The 27,988-nt window shown below is 38.7% G+C and overlaps 1 long non-coding RNA gene across 2 annotated transcripts; it reads left to right on the top strand.

The window, feature by feature from the left end:
- The first annotated feature begins 1,615 nt into the window (after nucleotides 1-1,615).
- LOC111093408 lies at nucleotides 1,616-27,987 on the top strand. Of its 2 annotated transcripts, XR_005381450.1 has the most exons (7): nucleotides 1,616-1,742; nucleotides 4,234-5,002; nucleotides 5,094-5,186; nucleotides 5,273-5,385; nucleotides 11,503-11,590; nucleotides 18,178-18,226; nucleotides 27,392-27,987. It is a non-coding gene; the product is annotated as an uncharacterized LOC111093408 (long non-coding RNA). The 2 variants fall into 2 exon arrangements; XR_005381449.1 differs by having other exon boundaries at nucleotides 4,234-5,186.
- The last annotated feature ends 1 nt before the right edge of the window (nucleotide 27,988 follows it).

Below are 27,988 nucleotides of genomic sequence, written 5' to 3' on the forward strand. Positions count from 1 at the left end.
TAGAAAACAATGTTCTCAGAATGAGTCTTCTCCTGGATTCTGGACTCCTTTTTTCAAATAGTGAGCCATTTGTATGTCAACTCTTCAGAAAGCTGGTCTTTGAACCAGAGTTGCATTTAGTGTCAGGGCTACTGACACACGGGTCACCATGAGGCTAGTGTCCCCTTTCTTTCCCTCAAACTTCATTTTAACCTAGAAATAATTTATATTGGTTTATAGGTTGGGTGCAATTTGGAAAGGACAGGAAGACAGGACAGGAAGAGCTCCACAATTCTTAATACTGCAATAAGATCTTTCTGGATGATAAAACTTTAAGGAGACCTGTTTAATTTTCATTTCTGTTAATTCTTAATTTTGCATTGTAAAATTGTAAGATACTTATCTAAATGATTTTTTTCATTTTAAAATGTGATAGAGAATATCTTAAGGGTATTACTTGTCTAACATAAACCCCTTTTGCATCTTCTGCATTTTCCTCCCTCCTTGTCCCTGTTATAGGAATGTCTCCAACCTCTCCAAATTCATGAGGGGAAAAAAAAATTCATGGAGAAGAAATTTCAGCAGTATATTACAATTCTTTTTAAAATGCTTATATTCTTCCCAGGAATGACCAGGAAGCTTAAATATAGGTCTTTCATCAGTAAGGGAAACCAGCGTTTGACTATCACTTAAAATTTAAGAGAAAACAAGATGTATTAATTTGTGAACTCCTAGCTAGTTAATGGTTCTTATTAAAGTTATTATTAAATTTTTAAGGTGAAATGCACATAGGATAATACTCCAAAACTTTAAGGAAAAAAGGATGCAAACCAAAGTACTTAAAATTGCTGATAAAGTTGAGGTCACTAACATTTTAGGATTGAGACTATACTAATCCCTTTTTACAGATTCACACAGCACGCTTATTTTACAAATTCAGAAACCGGCCTAAGGAGGTTAAGTTGTTGATGCAAGGTCATTCACTCAATAACACAGCCTGTATTTTTAAAACCATGCATCCTGCTTCTTGAAGTGTATCTCTTGCCGGCACCTCAAATTCAGTAAGGGCCAAACTGATATACCTCCATTCTTCAAACCTTTTTATCTCTTCTCTCTCTTGATGGGTAGTGACAGCACTGTGTATGCAGTAGTCTCAGCTACAAACCTGGTCATCATCAGTTTCTCATTTTCTCTTACTTTCCACCATTAATTCACATTTTTTTACAGTTCTATTTGTGGCATGTCCCTCAAACCTGTGTTCTCTATTGTCACTGCCACTATACTAGTAGACATCATCTCATTACTGATGCCAACATCAGTTGGGGATTAGGCATTGAATTCCTTGTACATTTTTATTTTTAATAAAAAATGATGGTCTATATTTTAAAATACGATTAGAAGGCAAAGCACTTTAGGCTGCAACAAGATGATGATAAAAAGTAGACATCTAGAATGAAATATACCCGGGTTCAGACAAAAGAAATGCTTTATGGTGGGATTAAGGCATCAAATGATAGGGACTTTGAAGAATACTTTGGCATTTAGGACCAGTTAGGGACTTAAGAGCAACAGAACTGTAAGGCACGAACTTACAAAACTGATAAACTTTAAACTGTATGTTCACCTTTTATTAAAGCTTCCTCCCCACCCCCTGCCATAATAAAAGCTCATCTATTTGTGGTGGTGGTGGTCATTTTATAAGAGCTTAGATGAAAGAAGAGTCCATTGCTGGAAACCTTTGGGATCCTACTGCTAATCACATCGTAAGTAAATGAGTAGCTCCATAATCAGGTGAGCCCATATTCAAAAGGATTTCTTTGCTTTTTACAACTGACTTTTTCCCTAAAGAAACATCAAAAGTGGTCTGCCTCCTATGTAACTTTTTGTTTTTAAGATTTTATTTATTGGAGAGCACATGAGGGAGGGGAGTGGGCAGAAGGAGTAGAGGGAGAAGCTGACTCCCTGCTGAGCAGGGAGCCCAACATGGGGCTCGATCCCAAGACCCTGAGATCATGACCCGAACCAAAGGAAGATGCTTAACTGACTGAGCCCCCAGGCACCCCAGTGAATTGTTTTTTTCAATAGAAGACTCAATACTGGTTTTGGATGTTGGGCTGTCATGTATTACCTCAAGTTCTGTCCTGACCACTTCACTGAAATGCTCTCAATAAAGTCCCCCACCAACTCACGTTTCTCCCCAACCTCGTTTCTAAATCCTATGGATGTTTCTTAGATAGACCTCACCTCATTGAACAGCTTTTGACATAATCTTTCCTTCTCACACTACACTATCCTGACTTCCTCCTGTTTCACTGGTCCCTCTTCTCTTTGCTAATATCCTCCCCCCTTTTCCAATCTTTACAGTTTGGAATTCCTTGGGATACAGTAATCGATTCTCTCTCTAGAAGTACTCCCCCCAAGGAGATTTCACTAAGTCCCAGTTACCTGTCATACATATGCTAGTGGTATCCACAGTTAGGTCTTCTACTTGACATCTCCACATGGGTATCTCTGGCATTTCCATTTCCATGAGACCACAACAACCCTTGACTCCCGCTCCACACCTGTTCTACCTCCAATCTGCCTTATTTTAAGAAATAATCATCGTTTACCCAGTTGCTCAAGGAATGCTTTTTTCCTCATCAAAGATTTTCAGATAGACTGAATCTGAATGGTTCTCGTCATGTGCACCACTACCATCTTAGTCCAAGCCTCACTCACCTTTTACCTGTACTTCCGTGACAGCTTCCTGCTTCCACTCTTTCTCTTCTCAGGTCTCTTATTTTTAGAATTGATTTATTACCTTCTGTCCATTGAACATTTGTGTTTTCCATTATCATAGTTTCAGATATATTCTTTTCATAATGACAATTATCTCCTCTTCTTTCCCACTTGTACTTTGTGGTCAGGTAATAAGGAAAGCGAACTTGATGTGTATATGCCTATTAGGTGCCAGGCACTGTGTTGAAGAGGTTCACATATATTATCTAATTTCTCCATAATTTTTGCAGTAGGTATGATTATTGCCATTTCACAAATTAGGAAACTGAAGGCATACCAAAATTAAGAAACTTACCTACATTTTTTAATAGTGGGAACTGCAATCGAAACCCTGTTCTTTCTGACTCCCACTTTCCTGGCACTGTTCTGCCTCTGGGGGGTTTTCCTCCATTGTCCCCTCCTGAAGTCCCTGGTTTCTCCTCAACTTTGATTTATATTCCTTTATTGCTTTTGCTTATTCTGCCTTCTTTTCCTTCAAATTCTTGACTCGGGTTTTTTTCTCTCACATTCTGCATTTCCTCTTATTATACTCACTGATCTATTCTTATCCACAAATGATACTCAATACTCGATTTTCAAAGGGCCGTCTGTAGGATTAGTTTCATAACTGCTATCTACATAAAAGCCATTTAAAGATGTTAAGCCTGAGGGCACCTGGGTGGCTCAGTCAGTGAGGCATCTGCCTTTGGCTCAGGTCATGATCCCCGGGTCCTGGGATGGAGCCCTGTGTTGGGCTCCCTGCTCAGTGAGGAGTCTGCTTCTCCCTTTGCCCCACCTGCCTCATGCTTTCTCACACATGCTCTTTCTCTCCAATAAATAAATAAAACCTTAAAAAAAAAAAGATATTAAGTCTGCATATGTGTTGTGTCTTGAAGACTTAGAAGATGACTAATTGGGAAGTCAGGCTGAGCCTCAGTAGCATATGTCTGCAGTGCCTTACATTCTGGTAAAGAGGCCATTATTTTCTTCCTGGTAATGGGATAACATTAAGTCTATAGTGCTTAATAAATACTGGCACTCATCCATTTCTTCCTGTAGTTTGATCCACAATTGATTAAAACCATCTCTATTTTTGGTTTAATCTGTGTGTCTTAATAGAGAATTTCTCCTTTTCAACATTTAAAAATTATCTTTGTCTATATGAATATTTTTCTTCAGCTTTTAATTTTTTTCAATTTTTAATATGAGTAAATCTAATGATACATGATAGTGTTTTATTTATTTATTTTTAAAGATTTTATTTATTCATTCATGAGAGACACAGGCAGAGGGAGAAGCAGGCCCCATGCAGGGAGCCCGACATGGGACTCCATCCCAGGGTCCCAGGATCACGCCCTGGGCTGAAGGTGGCGCTAAACTGCTGAGCCACCTGGGCTGCTCCATGATAGTGTTTTAAAGCAGAAATAAATTGTTATTTATTAGTGGTAGCAGTATCTAATTTCCAAACTCTCCTGTGCTTCTCATCTGATTTAGAAAATTGTAGAAGAAATCAATTAAGAAGAATCGAACAAGAACTTTGGGAAAGTGGTGTTCAAGACTTAAATCAATCCTTGGACCACTGAACTTTCACCAACAAGAAGCTGAGAAAGCTGTATAGCCTCCAAAAGCCCACTTCAGATTTAGTTATGGAGGATAATAAAAAAAGATTTAAGTTACTGTAATAGGCTGAATAATTGTCCCTAAAGATAACAGGTCCTAGTCCCTGGAACCTGTGTTACCTTATATTAAAAAATGGTCTCTGCAGGTATGACTAACAAAAGGATCTTGAGATAGATTGTCTTGGGTTATGCAGATGGGCCCTAAGTACAATTTCCTGAGCTAAAATCAAGAGTCAGATGCTGAACCGACTGAGCCACCCAGATGCCCCAAGAGATTATTTTAAGTTATTCAACAAATATTTATTAAGGGAATACCAGGATAAACAAGATGGACGTGTTACCTGCTTTCATGCATCTTATATTCTAGGTAGGGAAGAGAGTGTTCAATAAACAACTAAATCAGAGGATTGAAAGTTGTGTACAGAAATTCAATATTTAGTTGGAATACAGAGTACCTGAGTGGCCAATGACAGCCTAAGAGACTGGCTATTGAGATGAGGCCCAAATGTCAATAAGAAGCCAGCTATATGAAAATGAGAAGAGTACATTCCAGGAATAGAGAACAGTTCTGGAACTCCTATCTGACTTGCTTCTCCTTAACATACAAAGGATTATACTTCCCCACCATCTTGCAAGTACATGGGGTAATGGACAAGTTCTGGAAAACTGGTTATGAGAAAAAGTGATAGAAACAACTTTCTGGCTGATGTATGACCCTCTCTTCTACTACAATAGATATTGATGAAGTTGCATACCGAAATTGTGGAAGCTCAAGATTGAGGCTGCCTGAATTACTGAGTCCTCATCATGGACATCAGTTGTCTTATGGTATTGCCTAGCCCCACCGGATATTTTGTGTGACTTGGGGATTTTATATTGCAGGAACATAACCTATCCTATCCTGTGTCATGCAGACCCTGAGGTTGGAACAAGTTTTGTAGCTTTCAGGATGAGCTAGAAGACCAGAAGAAGAGTAGAGTGAGCATGGGAAAACAGAGGTCAGATCATAAAGGCTTTGTAAACTGAGGTAAGGACTCTTTGCTTTACTCTAAGTATGAGAGGAAATAATGAAAGGGTTTTAACTGGGGGGTGACATTTTATAATTTACAATTCTAAAAGATTACTCTGGTAATTCTATGGAGAAATGATTGAGGAGGAGGAAGGCAAAACAGAAAGCAGGATGGCCAATTAGAAGACTGTTATAGTAGTCTTCATGAATTATCTCGTTTGGATCAGGGTAGTGTTAGGAAGCATGAACAGAGGTGGACAGACTCCACAGCAGTTTTGGAGGACGCATCAGAAGGACTTCCTAATGGACTAAAAGGAGTGTGTGAGAGGAGGGAATGAATGAAAGAGAATAATCTTTGGGCTTAAGTCTAGAGGGATGTTGACGTATGTAGGCTTAGGGAAGGAGCAAGTCTTGATGGGGGTGGAAAAGAAAGCCATATCACATTTAAGGTGACTATTAGACATCCAAATGGAGATGTTGAATAGGAACTTAAATATATAAATTAGTTTAAGGAGCAATCAGATTTAGAGTTGTAAAATTGGTATATGTTATTTTGCTTTTACCTTTAGTTTTCATTTTGTGGGGCTCAGAGGATTAGGAATTACATAATAAGTAAGCTTTATCTAATGAACACATACTGTACCCCAAAATTGCAGAGCATATTTTATTATCAAGTACATTTAGAAAAGTCACAAAAATTGACTATATATTGGGCCATAACACAAATTTCAGTATATTTAAAAGGTTGATCACAGACAGATCTCTGATCTCATTGAAGGTAGGGAATAAAACTATAATTATTAAAAAGGAAACCATAGAAGGTACATTAGAATCACATTGTTAAATAACCTATGGTTCAAAGAGGGACTTATGATAAAAGTTTAAGATTCCTTAGACCAAAGCAATAATAAATATTACAGATATCAAATGTCAAAACATGTAAAATGTACCTAAAGCAATACTTGGAGAGAAATGTATAGCTTTAAATTCTAATATTAGAAAAGAAGAAAGTCTTAAAACTAATGTGCTACTTAAAGAGCCAATAGGAAAAATAGTATAATAAAGTTGAAGAAAGATTATAAAGGAAGAAAATAAGGTAGGAATTAAATAAACTGAAAAACATACAATATAGAAGATTAACAGAGTTAAAAGTTGGTTTGGAAAAAAACTAATACAATTGATAAATCTCTGGAAAGATTGGACCAAATAAAAAGGGACAAATAAAATCAAGGCTCTATATCCAGCAAAATATTTTAAAAACAAAAGTGAAATAAAGATTTGTTCAGGTATAGAAAAGCCAAAATAATTCATTACTAGCAAATCCACACTATAATAAATGTGAAAAGAAGTCTTAGCCAGAATAAAAATGATACCAGATGGAAATCTGGATCTAAACAAAGGAGTGAAGACCATTAGAAGTAGTAACTACATGATCAAATAAATACTTCATATTTAATTTTTTTACAAAAATATTAACTGTTTAACCAAAAAACAATGTAGTATGTGTTTATAAAGATGTAGAAATAGAATTTATGACAATAGCACAAAAGCTGGGAGGAGAGAAACAGAATTATATGGTTCTAAGACTGTATATGAAATGTTAGAACTTGAAGGCTGACTGGTAAATATTTATACTATAAATTCTAAAGTAACCTCTAGCAATTCAGAGTTAGGCAACAATTTCCCCTATCTGTCAAGGAGATAGCAGATAATCTCTTAGATTATTTGGCTGGAAAGTTTAGTCTTGCAGACTGGGCTCCAGAACCTGATTTGCATAAAAACACTGTCTGGGGTTCCCTCCCTCCCTCCCTCCCTCCCTCCCTCCCTCCCTCCCTCCCTCCCTCCCTCCCTCCCTCCCTCCCTTCCTTCCTTCCTTCCTTCCTTCCTTCCTTCCTTCCTTCCTTCCTTCCTTTCTTTTTCTTTCAGATTTGTATATTTGAGAGAGAGAGAGAGAGCATGCACATGAGCAAGGATGGGGAAGCAGAGAGAGAGGGAAAGAATCTCTACCAAACTCCCGGCTGAGCCCAGAACCCAAGGCAGGGCTCAACCCCATGGCCCATGAGATAATGAGCCAAAATGAAAAGTTGGACACCTAACCAACTGAGCCACCCAGGCACCCCATCTCTAGGGTGTTTTCTTAAACAAGGGTACCAATGTCCATCAGCACCACAAGCAAACCAGACTTTGAAATGACAGTTTCCTGAGGCAGAGTTTCCAGTAATCTCAGCCTAGACAAGGAGGTCAGCTATTGCAATCCTTTCATGTACATATGGAATCTTCCCTAACAGGGTATAATTTCCCTTGGGCAGGGATTGAATGTTATTTAAATGTTGTTTATCATCCAGCCTGACAGAGTACTCTTCATTTTGATTTATATCTCGGCTTAGAAGTTCACTAAATATTTGCTGAATAAGTGAATAATTGGCTACATGTTATTTAAAGCCACATGGAACAATATCAGTGAATCACAGAAAGGGGAAGGTCCCCAAGGGTCCCATCTCCCACATTCCTAACTCACCACACTTAGAAACCTGTCTTCTCAGAACTTGTCACATGATTGTACTACTTTTGCATTAGGATACTACTTTACTTTTATACATTAGGATACTAATGATTCTTTTTGTCATTTTTATCTTGGCCTCAATTTGCAAAATTATCTGTACTCTCTTCTAATACCTTGCTTATCAAATACTACTTCCTGTTCTGTACAGACATTTTATGTACCAAGAAATCTATCATTCTCTACCCCCTCAACACTGGATAGAAAGTGGGTTCATTACCTTATTTATTTACCTGGTTTTAGCTCCCCTCCTCTGAAGAAGTTTTGAACAGACTTTTGAAGATTAAAGTGGAGAAAACATAGTTAAGCAACTTCCAGTCTTTCAAAAGGCTGCAATTTAGTGCTTCCTCTACAGAAATTTATTTTCCTTCTCAGTCAATAAAGTGCAAATAATACTAATAATACTAATTCATATGGTTAAAGTTGTTGGTCTGTTTCTATATTTGGTAAACATTATGGTTTGTAACTATGCAAGCTTTAAGAAAATCTTTAACATATAATAATGCCACCTAGTACTTAAATAATACATGATTTCATAAATAAAGTTACTACATTTTTTTGCATGAGTGAATGGGATAGAAAGGAGTGTGAAGCATATCTCCTCCAAATTACAAGTGTCATATGCCTTGCTGTCTAACTCGCACTTTGAAAATAGTGTCTGGGAGTGAAAAGTTGGTGTTGGGGACAGGAATGGGAGGTGGAGACAAAAATATTGAAATGTAGAGTGGAGAAAAAAGGTGAAAGGGAGGCTGGGCTGTGGTTCTACTCTGGCCTTTCTTTATTGGATCCTCAAATCACTCCTTGAATTCTTGAGTTCTGAGGATTCCATCCCAGGATATCTTGACTTCCTACAAAGTGCACACTTCTGGGGAAATCGCATTGGTTTTAGGGGCTTTAGCTGCCACTCATATGCAGGTGACACCCAATTCTGTAATGCTGGTCACAGTATTTATTGTGAGTGTAAAACTTGTGTTTCCAATTGCCTGTGAACATAACCAACTGGACACCTCCCCAGTAGAGCAGGGTTTGGTAAACTATAGTATGGGAGCCAATTCTGACCTGATGTCTGTTCTTACATAGCCTGCAAGCTAAGAATTTGTTTCCCTCATTTTTAAGTGGTTGAAAAAAGTCAAAAGAATTATATTTCATGACATAAATATTATATGAAATTCAAATTTATTTTCCATAAATTAATCATTCTCGATTTGAATTGACCATTGCTACTTTCGTACTACAGTGGTCAACGTAAGTAGTTATGAGTGGTTGTGCCAGATACCTATGATATGGCCCACCAAGCCTAAAACATTTATTGTCTGGGCTTGTATAGAAAAAGGCTATCTATCAATCCCTGCTCTAGAGTACAACAGAAGTGATGTTATATAATTCCCTAGGCTAGATCATAAAAGGTAGTGCACTTCTCTCCTATTGACTGCAGTGTTGAACTTGGAAGGCTTCAGCCACCACATAAGCAGACTGAGTGCCCTGGCGTCAGCATGTTGTAGAAAAAAGCAAACCAGATGATTTGGAGAGCCCCTGAGAAAGAGCTATTCCAGTCCACTTGAACTCCTTTTGCAAGTACATTATAAACCCCCAAGTTAGAACCAACCAGCAGAGCCCTTCCTGAATCCTAGACCCACAGAAACCATGAACAATAATAAAATGACTGTCGTTGCTTTAGGCCGCTACATTTTGGAATAATTTGTTATGCAGCCAACACTGCCATTAACTTTTCACTACAGCAACAACCTCTCCTTGTTCCTTCTCAATCCATTTGTGGCACATTGTGTTATCATTTCCAATCATCTGTTCCTTCCCTCAAAAGGAAGGAACATTTTACATTACCATCCTTGTTATAACTTCCTGTAGGGTAAGTCTACTTCCTTATTCCTCTGTTTGGCTTGGGCCAATGGAAATGTGAGTAGACGTGACTCCTAAGTGGAAGCTCTTAAGGATATGGGGGCACTTTGCTCCATGCCCTCTGCCATAAGAACAGTGAGTATCCTAGATGGGCTGCTCAGTCTGCCTGAGTCCTAGAACAGGAAGAGATGTGGGGCTGACACACATTCCACCTGCAACCTAGAGCAGAACCTCAGTGTCACAAAGCTGTTGAATCTCAGGTGGTCTACTACTGATACATAACATGAATGGTTTGTTGCTGCAAACCACTGAGATTCTGGTTATTGTTCTTCATCATCACTGTAGCAAAATGAGCTTCTACAGGGTGTGCCAACACCCTGAGCATATATAGAATGTATTGAGGTGGATTGCCTCCGGTCCTTTATCTCCTACCATCACCTGACAGTATCTTCTCCGTGGTTCCATGTTTCTGTGCCCTGTGTATACCCTATTTCCTCTTCCCAGGATACTCTTAGCTGCCTGTCGAATTATATGTACTCCAGAACTTCAGTGAAACACCATCTCCTTTGTTATGTCTCTCCTGGTTCCTGTGCCAATGAGCACCAATCTTTATATGGTGTTATCTGTTGAGCAGTCTGGATCTTCACTAGACTATACTCCCCTGGAGGACAGGAAAAGTGTCTTTTCCATGTTTGTATCAAGATCTCAGATCCTATCATGAAGCCTAGCACTGACGAGAACTCAAGGAATCTTGGCTGAACAAGTGACCTGAGGCAGAGGGAGTCCTGAGAGTGAGAGATCAGATTTAAATTTGGGACAATCCTCTGTTTGGAACGTTCTCATTTCTTGCTTCTAGCATCTTCCTGCAGAACATATCAGATACAAATAAACATCAAGGGCAACTCAAAAAGTAAAGGAGTCACAAAAATTCATTGTGAATACTGTTGTGGTCTTAGGAGTTTTGGGGTTCATTTTATATGTGTGGAGCTCTGTTGGTTTACTTGTTTGTTTTAGTACCACCATGCAACTGACTCAGGCAATAGTGATTTTAGCTTTATTTAAGGTCTTAGGTTGAGCTTTAAGCACTTTGTAAGACTTGGCTGTAAGCAGCTTCTCTGTCAGAACTCCAGAGAGCCATGCTGGGTTAATAGCCATTGGGTTTGTTTCTTTACCTCACACAATCCCAGTTAACTGTGGTGGTATTTAGAGGTGAAATAGGCAAGTGAGATGAACACCTCTGCTGTGAATGTTTTAGGGAGAGAAATTCTAAATATTTTGTAACTGAAAGCCAACTACAATGTTAAATATGGGTATCAGCTTTATTCTACACTTTGATTCTTAACATTTCTCAGTCAACTTCTACCTTCATGAAAGTTGACCATAGTTATTCCCGAATAAAAAGAAATCAACTCTTAAAAAAAAAAAATCATCTCCTATCCCTTTATCTGTCTTCTTGTCCTCAAATCCCCAACCAGTAAGTTCCAGGCAACTACCCAATTTACAATACCCTAGCATACCTTCAAAGAACTACCCCAGGTCCCTGGTAGAGCGGACATTACTGATTCACCTATTCACCCTTTGGGAAGGTCTCTATCAAAGTTCTAGGGCTAGGGGCAGCTTTCTAAAAGAGGACAGTTGGTGCCTAGTGTGGATCAGCCCCCTCCCAGGAGGGACAGAGGAGAGGGGACTGAGCCTTTTTTGTCTTTTTGTGCCAATAGCACATTGCAGGGAGCCACATGCCTTTTGCTGATTGATGACGACCAGAAGAACTGGATTGTCATGTTAGCATGATGGAGACATGCTTAGGTAAGTCTTAACTTTTCTATGTATTTTTTTAACCCTAGATGAAAGTCATATAGTAACTATCAGAGATTGTGAGTATTCATTGGATGTGTACTTGTTTTATTTGACTATCATCCTGGCTTGGTCTCTAGCTAGCTCTTTGGGCCTAAGTAAAATGAGTGGTTTGGAAGTAACTGGGAGCTAATGTTCCCTTAAACCTCTGAGACTCTAAGATTTCAGAATGGATTTAGCAGCTGCAGGTTTTTGATGATGTGCCCAGAAATACACACCACAATTGGATCGAGATTGTGAACGCACTGATCTTTAAATAAGGATGAGTAGGGGGAACTCATGAAATTATGGTGAGGATAAAATAAAATGCTGGTTGTGAACATGCTTTGAAAATGTTTAGGCATCTTATGCAAAGTCCTGCCCATATTGAAGAGTGAAATACTACATTCAGCAGCTTACTGTTTCCTTAACAAAATTGGTGGTTATTTTGTAGTGATGGTAGCCCAGAAAGGACAGAAATGGCTGAAAGCAGGTTCTACCAAGAGATGGCATTATTCCTCACATTACTTGTGGTCTTCTACCCTTGCCTTGCTCTGTGAATCAGTGATTGTCATTGCCATCAGACCAATCTGTAAGCTAGAAACCCAGCATCCTTCAGATCCACTCTGTTCTGCAGCCCCATTCCTGGGATCACAGCTCAGCACCACCTCCTTGGGCCATGCTGCCATCACCTCTCACCCAGACTATGCCACCTACACTCATCTGTGCCCTGGCCCATCTCCTTCAACCCCTTCTCTACATTTCAGATCTGACCACGTGCCTCCCCTGGTCTGAACCATTGCATGGCTTCCCACTGGCCCCTTAATGGTGCTGCAGGCTCTCTACAGGCCCCTCAGCCTCAGGGCTCTAGCTCCTCTGGCTTTCTTTCATTCTTTCCATCCATACTGTCACCACAAGGCCTTTGCTTGTGCAGTCCCCAGCTTGACAGCCCTCACTATACCTCCTCTCCTGACAAACTCCTATTCACCTTTCGAGAAGCCTAGCATCATTTCCTCAAGAAAGCTTTCCCTGGACTCCCTGATCAGTTATGCTCTCTCATGGCTTTATGCACGCACTTGACATTTACTCATGTGATTGTTTGATAAATCGTAAGCTATAATTCCCATTAGACCAGGAACTATGTTTACTTTTGTTCGTCATTTGAATCCCTAGCACCTAGCAGAGTAGGAGCTTGATAAATATTTTTAAAATAAATGAATACTATTAAGCATTACCCTCTTCCTCTTAGGTTATCTCGAGGCCTAAGTACCTCAGGACTAGATCACTTCAAGTTAGTAGATCTGTTTTCCTCAGTGTCTGTAATCACCCAGAAAGGCACTGACATCATTGGATCCACAATAGTGCAACAGAGAGTGAGTGACCCCTGGAAGAGGAAATGTAGAGGGCTGAAGATTAGGTAGGACATCCCTGCTGCCCCTGATACCTGGGATTGCTTCTGCATGTGGGTTTGTCTATTTGGAGATCCTGTAGGGACAGAACGCATCTGCCCACTGGTCCCTGAGATCGAAGGGCCTGTCTGGGTTTGATAGCCAACAGAAGGAACATTCAGGAAGCCATGAATAATTAAAGTAATTATATCTGAGAGTGACCAGAAAAATCATGGGCCTGGCCTAAATTCTATGCTTCTGGTTGAGGCAAAATTAGCCCACTCAAAGAATTATTAAGGCAATTGTGAGAAAGGGATTAAGTTGTTTTTTGTTGTGCCCTAAAGTTCCACTTATTCAACAAAATGAGTACATTTTTGTGGAGTATTTTTTATCCTTTTATCTCTATGTGAAAAACAATTCAGGACACTAGACTTCTCCTCCTTCTCCTGAAACATGCATCTTTTAGCTCTAAGGATACCACTTTCTGGTTTTCCCTAAACTGTCCAGTTTCTCCTCTTCAGACCCCTTTGCTAGCTCTTCTTCTGCTAAGCTGCTATATTGTGCTCCAGGGTTCAGGCCCCAGCCTTTTTGTCTTCTCTGAGTAATCTCATCGGGGATATGGCTTTCATTACCATTTTTAACTGAAGAGCTCCCAAATTTATATCTCCGAGTCTAACCCTCCCTGAATCCTAGACTGGAATAACCAAAAGAACCTTCTTAACATCTCCGTTTGAATGCAATGCCAGATGTTTTTCATTTTCCCATCTAGATTCACTCTCCTCCCATCTCCTTTCTGTTCTGTGCCGTCTCTCTGAGGCTGACCATTAGGCATTATGCATTATGCATCACCAAGCTATCTTTCTTTGGGAAAGATATTGGATCATTGGCAATAGATGGGAAGGTAGGAGGAGAGTGAGGTCCAGCGTGCATTCCCCTGTCTTCCTCTTTGCCTGCTCACCATGGCTAGACAGTACCCTCTATCAGAGTCGGCCCTCTCCAGTGACCACAGCTATTCTCTCTGGCTTCTGGTAAGCCCACCCTTCTTCCCATTGTCCCTTCAGGCACAGAGCTGATCAACCTTCTGTGCTGTGGTTTGTCTCAGGGAGCTTCACCACCACTTGTTGTTCTCCTTGCCCATGCTCTTATAATAGTCCATTCATTGAGCCATGGTACCAGCATACATCCCCTTGCTCAAGTCAAGGACCTGAGACTCTATACTATTATAAAATGTTGGCATTTTGTTGGGTCCTCACCTTTTATGTAAAGGTTGCTCATCTGTGCCCTCCATTTTAAAGCTCTCCATTTTTAATGCCCACAGAATTAGCTGAATGCTGTGTAGTCCATCTGCAATGAACATTTCCTGCCATTTCTCAACACACTGAGCCTTTCAATGGTGTAAACTTATTCATCTTTGTATTATTATCTAGCACAGTATTTGAAACATAGTAGATACCCAAAATATATGTGTTGGATCTATGAGTTAATAAGGTTTGCTGATTACTGGTCTAGTTAAAGGAACCCTTTTTGTTCTTTTATATTTACACTCTTAACAAAAGTGTAAGACTTATTTTTTTTGGATTTTTTACTTATTTATTTATTCATAGAAACAGAGAGAGAGAGAAGAGGCAGAGACACAGGCAAAGGGAGAAGTAGGCTTCATGCAGGGAGCCCAACGTGGGACTCAATCCTGGGACTCCAGGATCACATCCCGGGCTGCAGACAGCGCTAAACCGCTGTGCCACTGGGGCTGCCCCACCGGGGCTGCCCCAAAAGTGTAAGACTTTTGTGTCACTGTATGTCAGTGTCATCTAATTGATATGGTCTTACCTAGACGTAATTCTTCCTCAGCTTTAGTAATCTATGACTGTTAATTTGAATTCTTCTACAGTGCAAAGGATGAGGGTTAAATAGGACTGTTTTTGGCAGGGCACCTGCTTCTCCCTCTGCCTGTGTCTCTCATGAATAAATAAATGAAATCTTTAAAAAAAAAAAAAAGGACTGTTTTTGGCTTTTGAGTTGTTTTTGAGCTAAAGGAAGTTCACAAAACTACTGGGAGATTCTTACATGAACAGCTGTTATGTGACCCTGTAGAAGGAAATGTGCATTAAAAAAAAAGCAGAGTATAAACAATAAACATACTGGGAGGTCAACTTGAGAAGGGGAAGAGGAAGGCTGGGAGTGGGAGGGCTGAGACAAGGGAATATTTTATACCAGCTCTGAAAGAGCTAAGCATTTTTCCTGATGTCTTTAAAAGAAGTTTTAGCCATTTTTGGAGAAAAGATGATTGTGGCTATTTATGAACATCATGTTGCTAGGTGACACCATGGGATGATCACCATGCTAACCTATCACTCACTGATTTCCAAAACTAGCAATGAAGGGGTTATATGGGAGCGGGGGACAAAATCCAGGAAGGAATGCAGAGACATCAGGATGAGAAGTGTGTGGAGTAAATGAATCAGCCCTAGAAAAACCATTTTTCTCTCTCCATTCTGGTAAAATGATCTGTTCAGGATCTTGGGTCCAACCTTTCTCCTGCTCTCTCATTTGGGGCCCCCTTGTTGCTCGCAGCCTTTTCCTCTCTATGACATTTGGCCTCCTCTGGGAGAAAAGCAGATCTGCTTCCTGCAGAAAGCCAAGTTGGGAAATCACCAGGGAGGAAGCCGACAAGTCGGCTCCCCATGCGGCGAGTCTGAAAACGGACATTTTCTCGTCTGTACACATGCAGTGTGGGAATGTGTGGAGACTGTGTCCATGCTTGAGTGTGAGGAGTGGTGTGGAGAAAGTCACCATGTGCTGCAGTGTGATGACACTGACTTCTAATCAATTGACCGCCTGCAATTTAAACACATTTTTAGCCATTCTGGAATAATAGTGCCCTGAAGCAAAGCCAATCACCATTTAGAAATGCACCCATTGAAAACTAAGCTCCTAATGTCTAGTTACCTAATAAGCATAGATTTAGGTTGGGAAGACACAGGTTCACATAGCTGCCTGAAATCTGTGAGTGGCCACCTCTGACGTATTAGCCAGCATCATGTGGGTATCAAGAACCTATTAATGCATTGGGATAGGGTGGTATGTGTGCATGTGTTCTGTAGGCCTATGTTTCCTGAGGCTACCCCATCCTAGGGACATGGGCTGGAGTATAACTCCAAGCTGGATGCTTTGAGCCTCATGCAAAGCACTTTCCAGAACTAGGAATGCCTTTCATCCCTGCCTATCACCAAGGCTACAGTGAGCATAATACACCTCCTAGTGGTCATGAGCTCATAGGAGCCATGTCCCCTTCTGCAGATGCATGGAAGAATGCAGCTGGTGCACTTCTCTCTCAACTGATCTTACCAAAGCACCTCCTGGTACAATGTCGGTGCTGCTCTTAGAACTCCACTGCCAGTTCTCCAAACAGAGAGGAGGTTGTACTACTCAGTGGTGCCACCTCTTCAATGCCACCCCTTTCTAGAGCTACCTGGTAGTCACCTTTGTGCGAGCTTTTCAATGATAATTTCCCCTCTATGAAGAGTAAAAAGATGATCTCTCTAAATGAACCATTAAAAAAACATATGTTCCTTCTTCCTGCTAACACCGCTGCCCTCCAAGACACATGGCTTAGCAAGAGAGGCCAGGGCTGGACTTCTGTCCGCAGTCATCCTGTTAGCCTGGTTGGTGCCCTGTGAATACCATCTGTGGAGGTCTTGTGTTTGAGATAGCACACTAGTTTTTTTTTGGGGGGGGGCGGTTTTATTATGAAAATGTCAAACCTATGCAAAAATAGATGGGATAAAAATAAGATGAAGCATCCAAAATACGTATCACCCATCTTCAACAATTATCAGCTCATGGCTAATCTTATTTATTTATACTTTAACTTTCTCCCTATCTCAAATATTCTAAAGAAAATTCTAAAAGGATTATGTTGGATCTCTATCATTTAATTTGTAAATATTTCAATATGTGTCTCTAAAAAATAAGGACTCCTATGAAAATATAACCAATACAATTATAAAGAATTAAAAAGGGTTAATAGTAATTCCTTAAAATAAATATCCAAGTCGATGTTCATATCTCATTGTCTGTCTCATAATTTTTTAAAAACAGTTTGCTTATTTGAATCAGGACCCATTTAAGTTTCATACACTCTAATTAGTTGATACATCTCTTAAGTCTTTCTTAATTTATTTTGTTTTTCTGCCTTGCAAAATTTTTAAAAAGACTTTATTTATTCATGAGAGATGCACAGAGAGAGAGAAGCAGAGACATAGGTGGAGGGAGAAGCAGGTTCCATACAGGGAGCCTGATGTAGGACTTGATCCCAGGACCCCAAGATCATGCCCTAAACCAAAGGCAGACACTCAACCACTGAGCCACCCAGGTGTCCTTGCCTTGCAAATTTTTGTTGAAGATCAAATGACGTTGTTTGTTTTGTAGTTTCCAAAGTCTGGATTTTACTGATTATATCTCTGGTGATTTAACATCCCCCAGTATGTACCTGGTATTTTGTGGGAATTGGAAATTGGATCAAGAGTCTTGGTCAGATGCAGGTTTGTTTTTCCTTGGTGAGATAAATTCATGGGTGGCATGCTTCTATTAGGAGATGGTGTATGGCTGTTTTTCTTTTTGTGATATTATTAGCCATCAGTGTTCACTGTTTGGTTCTAATAATTCATTAAGCACTACAAAATGATGCTGTTCCGATTCTTCTGTTTCTTCATTTATGAACTGGGATGCTTCCAGGAAGGGGAAGTTTTCTCAGCAACTATTGGGTTACCATTAGGCTTATATCAAACAGGCAGGATAGATGCTTGATTCTTTCCCTCAACTTACTAGTTTTCAAAATAGTGAGGTGGTTCCCTAGAATCTAGAACCTGACATGGGACTTGATCCCGGGTCTCCAGGATCACACCCTGGGCAGAAGGTGGTGCTAAACCACTGAGCCACCTGGGCTGCCTGCTATTATATTTGTTATGGTGATCTGTGAGTAGTAATTATGACTCGCTGAAAGGTCAGATGATAGCATTTTTTTTTTAGCAATAATGTACCTTTTAATACGTATGTACATTGATTTTTTTAGACATAATGCTATTGCACACTTAATAGACTACAGTAGAGTATAAACTTAACTTTTGTATGCACTAAGAAACCAAAAAATTAATTTGACTTGTTTTATTGTAGTATTCACTTTATTACGGTGGGCTGGAACTGAACCATCAGTATCTCCAAGGTATGTCTGTACTTGTCTATCTCCTTTATTTTCTATCCTTTTATTTCTTAACACTTCAGTTTAGATATTTTCTCCTGACTTATTTTCCAGCCTACAAGTTTTTTTAAGCTGTGCCTAATTTGCTATTAAATCCACCCTTTGAAGTCTTAATTTCATGTATTGTTTTTTCATTTCAAAATTTTTATTTGATTATATTTTACACTTTCCAGTTCTCTGCCATTATTCTTAGATTTGTTTTTTAAATTACTTTGAATATATTAATCATCTATATTTTAAGGTTGTATAAGAAAATTTCATTATTTGGATCCTTGGTGTATTTGTGTCTATAGTGTGCTTTTTCTTTTGATTGTCAGTTATGCCTTACCTTCTTGTATGCCCGTTTTTGTTTTTATTTTTTTGATATCTTGACACTGAAGAAATATTCTAAAGCTTTGGATTATGTTATCTTCCTTTTGCTTTGTCATCTAGGTAAGGGATGCTGGCAACTTCATATAACCTTAATTCAAAAAGGAATTGACATGCTTCAAAGCTAGGTTTCAGTCTTTGAGAGGGATAATTTATTTCTGTTCAACGTACTTAGAGGTTTAGCCTGTGAAATATTTACCAGGGCTCCTCCTATGAATCTGTTGGAAGCTTGCTTAGCCTTTCAGCCATCACTTTTTAGACTGGCAATTGCCCAGAGGAAAAAAAGCAGCTCTAAATGCTGGGGCCACCTCTGGGTTCCACTCTGTTTTGTGTCTTGGACCACAATTCCTTACCACCTTAAGTGGCTCTCTAATACTTTCAAATAAATTTTTAATTTTTTTTTAATTTTTCTAGTTATTTTAAATAGGAATGTAGTTCTGAAGCAACCTAGTCCACCAAAGATGGAAGCAGAATTCCACTGAAAGGGAGGACAAAGTACAAGATTTGTTTTGTGAAAGATGAAGTGTACTAAATTTGTTGATATTTTTTTCTGATGCCATTTGGTTATTGATAGTATGCTGCCTAACAGATTTTTAAAAAATTATAGTTGACATACAATGTTACATTAGTTTCAAGTATACAGCATAGTAATTAGACAAGTCTATACATTACCTAGCAGCTTTAAAAAAACTAATATTCGTGGTCTACTCCTTTAAAGTAACGATGATATTTAACAGTAAGCAAGGAACCACTTTCTAAAAGAAATTTGTGCTATGGAGAATGTTTGAAAAAGGAATGTTTGAAAAACATTTCCATCACCTCAAGATTTTGGTTTTGCAAATGATATCAGGTTGGCACTTGTAAAAATCTCTCATCTGCACAGCAGTTTAAAAGTGGGAATCATAGTTTTCTAGCCTATTTAAATTTTTGTAGCTAAAAAAATTTCAGTGAGTCTTGAAGCCATTTGTTAAAAATACAAAAATGCAACATCTTTCAATTTTTGCCCAATAGCAACAGCATGGAAATTTACTAATCAGATTCTTTCCTCCCACCCACACACACAAAAATGTATAATTGGTAGATGAGGTTTAAATAATAGCAACCATAGTTTAATAAAGAGAGCCCAAGAAGTGCCCTCCTTAGTGCCTGTCACCCAGTTACCCCATCCCCCCACCAACCTCCCCTTCTGTGATCCTTTGTTTCCCAGAGGTAGGAGTCTCTCATGGTTTGTCTTCCTCTCTAATTTTTCCTCATTCAGTCTTCCCACCCCTTCCCTATGTTCCCTTTCACTATTTTTTATACTCCACATATGAGTGAAACCATATGATAATTGTCTTTCTCTGATTAATTTATTTTACTCAGCATAATACCCTCCTATTCCATCCACGTAGATGTAATTGATAGGTATTTGTCCTTTCTGATGGCTGAGTGATATTCAATCGAATATATAGACCACATCTCCTTTATCCATTCATCTGTCAATGGACATCGTGGCTTCTTCCACAGTTTGGCTGTTGTGGACATTGCTGCTAGGAACATTGGGGTGCAGGTGTCCTGTCATTTCACTGATCTCTTTTTCTATGACTTTGGGTTTTGTTTTTGTTCCTTTAGATTCTACATATTCATGAGATCATGCATTATTAGTCTATCTCTGCCTGACTTATTTCACTTCAAGTTCCATCCATGGTGTTGCAAATGGTAGGATTCCCTCATTTTTTATGGCTGAATGATATTCCACTGTATGCACAACTTCTTTATTCATTCATCCACTGATGAACACTTAGGTTGTTTCCATGTATTGGCTATTGTAAATAATGCTTCTATGAACTTTATTGTACAGGTATCTTTTTGAGTTAGTGTTTTCACTCTTTGGGAGAGTAGTGTTTCTATACTAACAGTAGAGTTTATTAGTTACAACAGAAACTGGCCTGCAAAACCTAAAATATCTACTATATGTCTCCTCACAGTTTGCAGACTTCTGTTCTAAACCTATCTCTGCCCATTTGGGCCAACACTTTTTTCTCCCAGGGTACCAATTTCCACTTAAATATAAAGAGTAAGCTGAATTAGATGATCTGTAAGGACCCATCTATGCCTAACATGCTAGGACTTTGCCACTATTATTAAGGGCCAACCCATTTGTGATCCAATAGCAACCAATAGGTTGACTTGACTCTTTATTTGTGAAAAATTTCAAACACATACAACAATAGGGAGAATGATATAACAGATTATTATGTACTTAACACTTCAATAAATATGATAAATATGATTTCATGGCCAATCTTGTTTCAACCATACCCTTCTAGTTCCCAAGCAACCCCCAACTCCCCACCCCACTAGATTTTAAAAAAGCAGATCCAAGGTATCATCATGCCATTCATAAACATACTATGCAGCTTTAATGGATGAGGATTCTTTTTAAAGACTTTATATTTATTACTATTTAAAATTTTTTATTGAGATAAAATTTACAAAATATAAAACTCACCATTTTAGCCATTTTAAAGTATACAATTCAATTGCTCTTAGTATTATTGTTTACAGTTATCCTTCACCCTAGTGAGCACAGAAAATTCCAGTACATTTCCAGGACCCCATTAGCAGTCACTTCCAATTCTATGCTTCTTGCATCCTTGCAATAATTAGTCTACTTTCTGACTGTATAGATTTACCTAATTTGGATGTTTCACATAAGTGGAATTTTATCATATGTAGCCTTTTTTGTCTGACTTCTCTCACATAGCATATATGTTTTTGGGGTTCATTGATGTCATAGCAGCTATCAGTACTTCATTCCTTCTTGTAGCTGAATAATATTCCATGGTATGGCTATGCCACATTCTGTTTATCCATTTATCAGTTGATGGAGATCTGGGTTGTTACCTCTACTTTTTGGGATTGTGATTGACACTGCCATAAAGATTCACATATAACTTCTTGTGAGAGTGTATGTTTTAATTTCTCTTGTGGTGTGTGTGTGTGTGTGTGTATATATATATATATATATATATATATATATATATAAAGAGAGAAAGAGAGAGAGAAAGAGGAATTATTGGATTGTATGATAAGTGTATGTTTAACTTTTTGAAGAACTGTTGAACTCTTTTGCAAAGTGGCTGTGCCATTTCACATTCCCATCAGCCATGTGTGTGGTTCTGATTTCTCTGCATTCTTGCTAACACTTGTTATTATCTGTTTTCTAATTATAATCATCCTGGTAGGTATGAGATGATATCTCACTGTGGTTTGGATTTGCATTTTCCCAGAGACTAATTATGTTGAACATCTTTTTATGTGCTTATTAGCTATTTATAGATATTTCTTGGAGAAATGTCTATTCAAGTGCTTTGCCCATTTTTAAACTGGGTTATTTATCTTTTTTATTGTTGCCTTGTTAAGAGTTCTTTATGTATTCTGGATCCAAGATTCTTGTCAGAAATATCATTTATAACTGTTTTTTCCCATTCTGTGAACTTTCTTTTTGCTTTCATTATGGTGTCCTTTGATGAACAAAAGTTTTAAATTTTGATGAACTCCATTTTATTATCTCCTTTGTTGCTTGTGTTTTTGGGGTCATGTTTAGGATTGCTGCCTAATCCAAGGTCACAATACTATTGTTACAACTAAACAAATGACAACAATTTCCTAATATTATCAAATTTGTAGTCAATATCCAAGTTTCTGTGATGATCTCAAAAATGTCTTTTTGTTATTGGTGTTTGTTTGACCAAAGAACCCAAGCAAAGACCATAAATTGCATCTGTGTGATAAGTCTCTCAAGTCTCTTTAAATCGAAGAGGTCCTCCTTTTGTTGTCTTTTTTCCTTGCCATTCATTTATCTCTAGAGTTTCCCACATCCTAGATTTTGTTGATTGCATCCCCAAGAGAGCTTCACCATGTTTCTGTACTTCCTGAATTTCCCAGGAAATGAGTAGTTAGAGCCAGAAGCTTGATCAGATTCAGGTTCCAAATTTTGGCAAGAAGTCTTCCTAGGTGGCATCATGTACTTGCTACTCTATCACATCAGGAAGCTTGTACTGCTTTGTTGTCTCTCATTTGTGATGTTAAGATTGATCAGAGATTTCTGATGTTGTCAGCTTGACCCATCCATTTTATAATCCCTATTAGCTTTTAATGAATAGTTTTAGCAGTCATCGATGATTATTGTCTAGCTTCATTATTTCATTAGGGGTTGGAAAGCACAGCTGATTAATTTGCTCAATGGTTGCTGTCAAGTGAACACTGAAACTTCCAAATGGATTGTTTTGAATAATGTCATACAACCTACCAATACCTGTGTTCACTCTCCTTCTCCTACTGAGTTTTAACCTCTTTACACTTTTTTTCTTTATTTTTTTTCTTTACACTTTTTTGAGCAAAATCGCAGCTTAGATCATGTGATTCATATTCCACAGAATTGTCTTGTCATTTATTTACTATATGGTTTTAGACACCCAGGGAATGGTGGTTGCTTGGCATAATTATGAAATCTCTGAAGATAGTTTTTTGAGTCACTTTTTTCTCCTACTTCCAACTCCCCAATTTTCAAATTTTTCTTTCCTCTCCTCCAACATACTTATCTTTTATCTTTCAAAGACTTTTCTAAAATCAGTAATGAAATAGGATAAGCTTTACACTAAAGTGTAAGGGACTTACTCTTGCCTTTCAGTGAGTTTGTATTTTAAAAGAGAAATGTACCTAAAGATTTAACCTAAAGAAAACAAAACCTGGGCAGCCCGGTGGCTCAGCAGTTTAGCGCCACCTTCAGCCCAGGGCCTGATCCTGGAGACCCGGGATCAAGTCTGGTGTCAGGCTCCCTGCATGGAGCCTGCTTCTCCCTCTGCCTGTGTCTCTGCCTCTGTGTGTGTGTGTGTCATGAATAAACAAATAAAATCTTAAAAAAGACAAAAACAAAACCCTAGTGATGAGATGTCAAGCTGGAGCGTTAGGATTTTTCGTTCAGTCAGAGTTTTCCCTGACAAATGTGAGCAATCACAGGTCCTTTTTACCTTCAAAATACAGAATCTGGCCTATATTGTATCTATTCTTGGTGGAGAACCTCACTGTTCTTAACTGTTCCATTTCAAAGCCCTCCCAGTTCTCTCATAGGTGTTGGAAGCCACAGGATCAAATGCCTAAATAATAGACCGGGATAGTGTAGCTGATAATGAGCATGTCATCTTAAAACCAGGTTTAAGTTGTACATATTAGAGAATTTAGACTTCTCTGCAACTCCCCTAGTCAAGCAAAACATTTTTAAAATAGATTATTAGCTAGGATTAGCTTTGGCTGCAAGTAACAGACAGACTTAAAATAACAATGGCTTATATAGTGTGGATATTTATTCCTTTCATGTTCTAAGAATCTAGAGATTGTCAGTCCAGGACAATTGTGGCACTGCATAGTGTCAGAGACCTAGGCTCCTTTGATTGTGTTGCTTCACTGAGCATGACTTCCATTCTCAGGAATCCCATGGCCTTAACTTATTATTAGTACTTGACTCATTACATCTGAATCCTGACTTACACAAAGGAAGAGAGCAAAGCAGAGCTTGCCTCCTCTCTTTAAAGATGCACTTGAAAGTTGCATATACCACTTCTCTTTGCATCAGCCAGAATTAGTCACATGACCACACCAATGGTCTTTATTCCAAGCAGCCATGGGCTTAGTTAAAAATCATGGGTTTTATTATGGAAGGAGAAGAAGGTGGATAATTGGGGAAAAGTAATTCAGCCACAAAAGAACTCTCATTATAATAGTAAACAAGAAGTAATGTAGTGTTTAGTGCCCCCTTCCCAAACTAAAAACAAGATACTCTTTTTTTTTTTTAAGATTTTATTTATTTATTCATGAGAGAGACACACACAGAGAGAAAGAGAGGCAGAGACACAGGCAGAGGGAGAAGCAGGCTCCACACCAAGAGCCTGACGTGGGACTCGATCCAGGGTCTCCAGGATCACGCCCTGGGCTGCAGGTGGCGCTAAACCGCTGTGCCACCGGGGCTGCCCCAAAACAAGATACTCTTAAATAGTTCACTCACCAATGCTAAACTATTATCAGTTCTTTTGGATAGGACTGATTTTTGGCTTTCTAACATCACATCAAACTCATGATCCCTAACCCTTCTATGGAAAAAGACCAATTCTTTCTGGTATTCCTTTTTGATGTCATTTGTAAGCCCACACTTGATAAAAAACAAAATTATTGTGGCCAATTGTCTCTATTTCAGGAACTTCCCTTTTTAGGAGAAAGAACCTCTAAAATAGTTTCATGTGTATTGTATTTTTAAAGTTGGAGTAAATGCGTCCTCATTGAATCTATTTAGTACTTGGTTTTGTCAGCTTGGGTTTTTGAATTGGTCATGTGGGAGAGGAATTCCTTGAAATCTTTTATTTATTTTCTGCTTTATATAAAGCACACCATGTTCCCAGGCTCAAATGTTGTAAAAGAAATCCTCACTTCCAAAATAACATATTGTCCAAAGTGGTTGCCCTAACTCACTCCTCTGGTTAATGGCGGCTGACTCATTGTGTGCTGGCAAGACTTCCACCTTCCACAAACATTTTGAATTCTGTAGACATTAGGACAAGCTTCCTGTTTGGTCAGGCAGTGGCTAAGAATCAAATAGAGGTTGTGGTTTCTCTCTTTGGATATGATATCCAAGATGGAACTCACTGTGGGAGAGCTTCAATGTTATTCCGGTTGTATGGTAGAGAATGCACAGGGATCCTCCCATCAGTCATCCCTTGAACTTCTCCCATGGCAGAGATCCAAATTCTCATTTTTCCACCAAAAGCTCCCCTGATCATCTTTCAAGTCCCTCTGGTCTGTACCTCACATTTCCGGACATGTAATCGCAAGACAAGTGTAACAATGTGCATGCTTGTCTTCCAGGATTTCATCTATGATCAAAAACTTTTGCCCACATTTTCTTTGAGCTGCTCCCTTCCTCTTCAAGAGGTCAGTCTCTAGAGCCCCTATATATTGTCACACATTTTCTATCCTAACTTGCATGTACCTACTACCCCATCTTTTTGAAAAGATGTTTCTACACAGTATCTGTTTCTACACAGTATCTCTCTCCTACAAGGGCTGTTTAAATTCTTGTCTCATTCAAAATGTTAAAGATGAAGATAAATGTCCAAGTCAAAAAAAATCAAGGGATTGTTTATCATTCTTTGCCATAACTCTAGAGTATAACTGTATTTTAAAGGATAAGACACCTAAAAGTAAAAAAGTACAACCCACCTCTAAACTCATTGGTTCAGGGACTTTTTTCCACTCTTTTTTTTTTTTTGCCACCACTGATTTAGAGGGCTATGTTGGAGGGGGAGGTAGGAGTACTAAGTTAGCTTCTACATTTTTCTTTTTCTTTTTTTTTTTTTTTTGGTCACCACTTTTTAAAGATTGTGCGCCTATATTTCTCACTTGATTCTGCTTATTTATGGATAGTTTTTCTTGGGTTTTGAAGGATGTAATTAATATCTGACTTCACTCTGCCCACCTATTCTAGAAGGCTTTATTATCCCTCAGGCTTTTTCCAAGATTACACTTCCCAAAACACATGCTGATGTGTTACAAAATAACTTCAATAAATAACTACTCATTACCTATTGAGTTCAATCTATTCCTTTTTTCTTTTAATAATGATAAAATAGACATAAAATTTACCATCCTACCATTTTTAGGTGTATAGTTCAGTGGCATTAAGTACATTTGCATTATTGGGCAACCATCACCACTTGTCACCATAACTCTTTTTTAAAAAATTTATTTATTTATGAAAGAGAGAGAGAGAGCAAGAGTTGGGGAAGGCGTAAGGGGGGAGGGAAAGAGAAAATCTTTTAGCAGATTTGCCACTGAGGGCAGAGCCCAACACAGGGCTCATTCCCGGGACCCTGAGATGGGGACCTGAGCCAAAATCAAGAGCCAGCCACTTAACTGACTGAGCCACCACATGCTCCTGCAGGATACTTTTCATCTTGTAAAACCCATTAAACATTAACTCCCCATTTTCCTTCCCCTAGCCCCTGGCATCCACCATTCTACTTTCTGTCTATATGAGTTTGTGTCCACTAGATACCTCATATAAGTGAAATCAGACAGTATTTGTCCTTTTTGTGCCAGGCTTATTTCACTTAGCATTGTGTTCTCAAGGTTCATCCATGTTTTAGCATGTGTCAGAATTTCCCTCCTTTTAAGGCTAAATAATATTCCATTATGTGCATATGTGTGTGTGTGTGTGTGTGTGTGTGTGTATACACAGCATGTTTTGTTTATTCATTTTTTGTCAGTGGACACTTGGGGTTGCTTTTGGCTTTTGTGACTAATTCTGCTATGAACATTGATGTACAAATATTTCTTGAGACTCTCTTTTTGATTCTTTTGGATATATACCCAGAAATGAAATTGCTGTATCATATGGTAATTCTATTTTTAATTTCTTGAGGAATCATCACACTGTTTTTTATCAATTTATCCCTTTTAACTTTAAATGGAATCTCATGATAGGGAAAGATTCACCCAGGATTTGGATTTGCTTTTGAGAAGACTGCTGAAAACAGAGTCTAAATATTAGTAATTTAATAATAGCCTCAAGTTAGAAAAACTATATGGCAATTACAACCAACTTAGCAAAGCACAAGGGGAAAAACCATATGAAATAAATAATGAACAATGGATTTGGATATAATTACTCTTTCCCTACTTGGAACTGTGCTGAGGATAATGCTCACTCTTTTCCTTCTATTTCAGGTATCCCCAAAGAGGCTCTGGGTGATCAGCACCTGGCAAAAGCTGGGATGGTCTTCCCAAAGAAACACTTCCATGAGAGTGAGACAGAAACAGTTTGAAGTCTATTCATCATGGTTTGGTATCCTGTGGATTTCACTGGAATGAATCACTGTTGGGCTTCAGAATGCTGCCCTGAGAAAAGTGGGCAGAGTGCTCTTTGAATTAAAAACAAGGGTCTGGAATACATCTTGTGTTCCCCTGCCAGGCGCAGGGCTGTCTGTGGAGGAGGCTGAATCTGCAGCATGGTGGGCTTTCTTCCCACAGCTGCTAGGGGACTTTTCTGGGAAATGAGAGAACATATTTGTCCAGACTTAAAACTTGTCACTTTTCATACACTAGGTTAGGCTTGAGGTTGCCTGTTTTCAGGTTCTAGGCTTGGTTTTTATTGACAAAATATAACTTCCAGCTAGGGGTAGGAGTGAGAAAGGATGTGCTTTTAGAGGTGTAGGATTAACAACAAAAAAAAGAGGGGCATACCTGGGTGGTTCAGTCGGTTAAGCGGTTAAGTGTTCAAGTCTTGATTTCAGCTCAGGTTATAATCTCAGGTCATGAGATGGA

The sequence above is a fragment of the Canis lupus genome, chromosome 30 (genome assembly GCF_011100685.1).
Source record: "Canis lupus familiaris isolate Mischka breed German Shepherd chromosome 30, alternate assembly UU_Cfam_GSD_1.0, whole genome shotgun sequence".
Classification (NCBI taxonomy): Eukaryota; Metazoa; Chordata; class Mammalia; order Carnivora; family Canidae; genus Canis; species Canis lupus.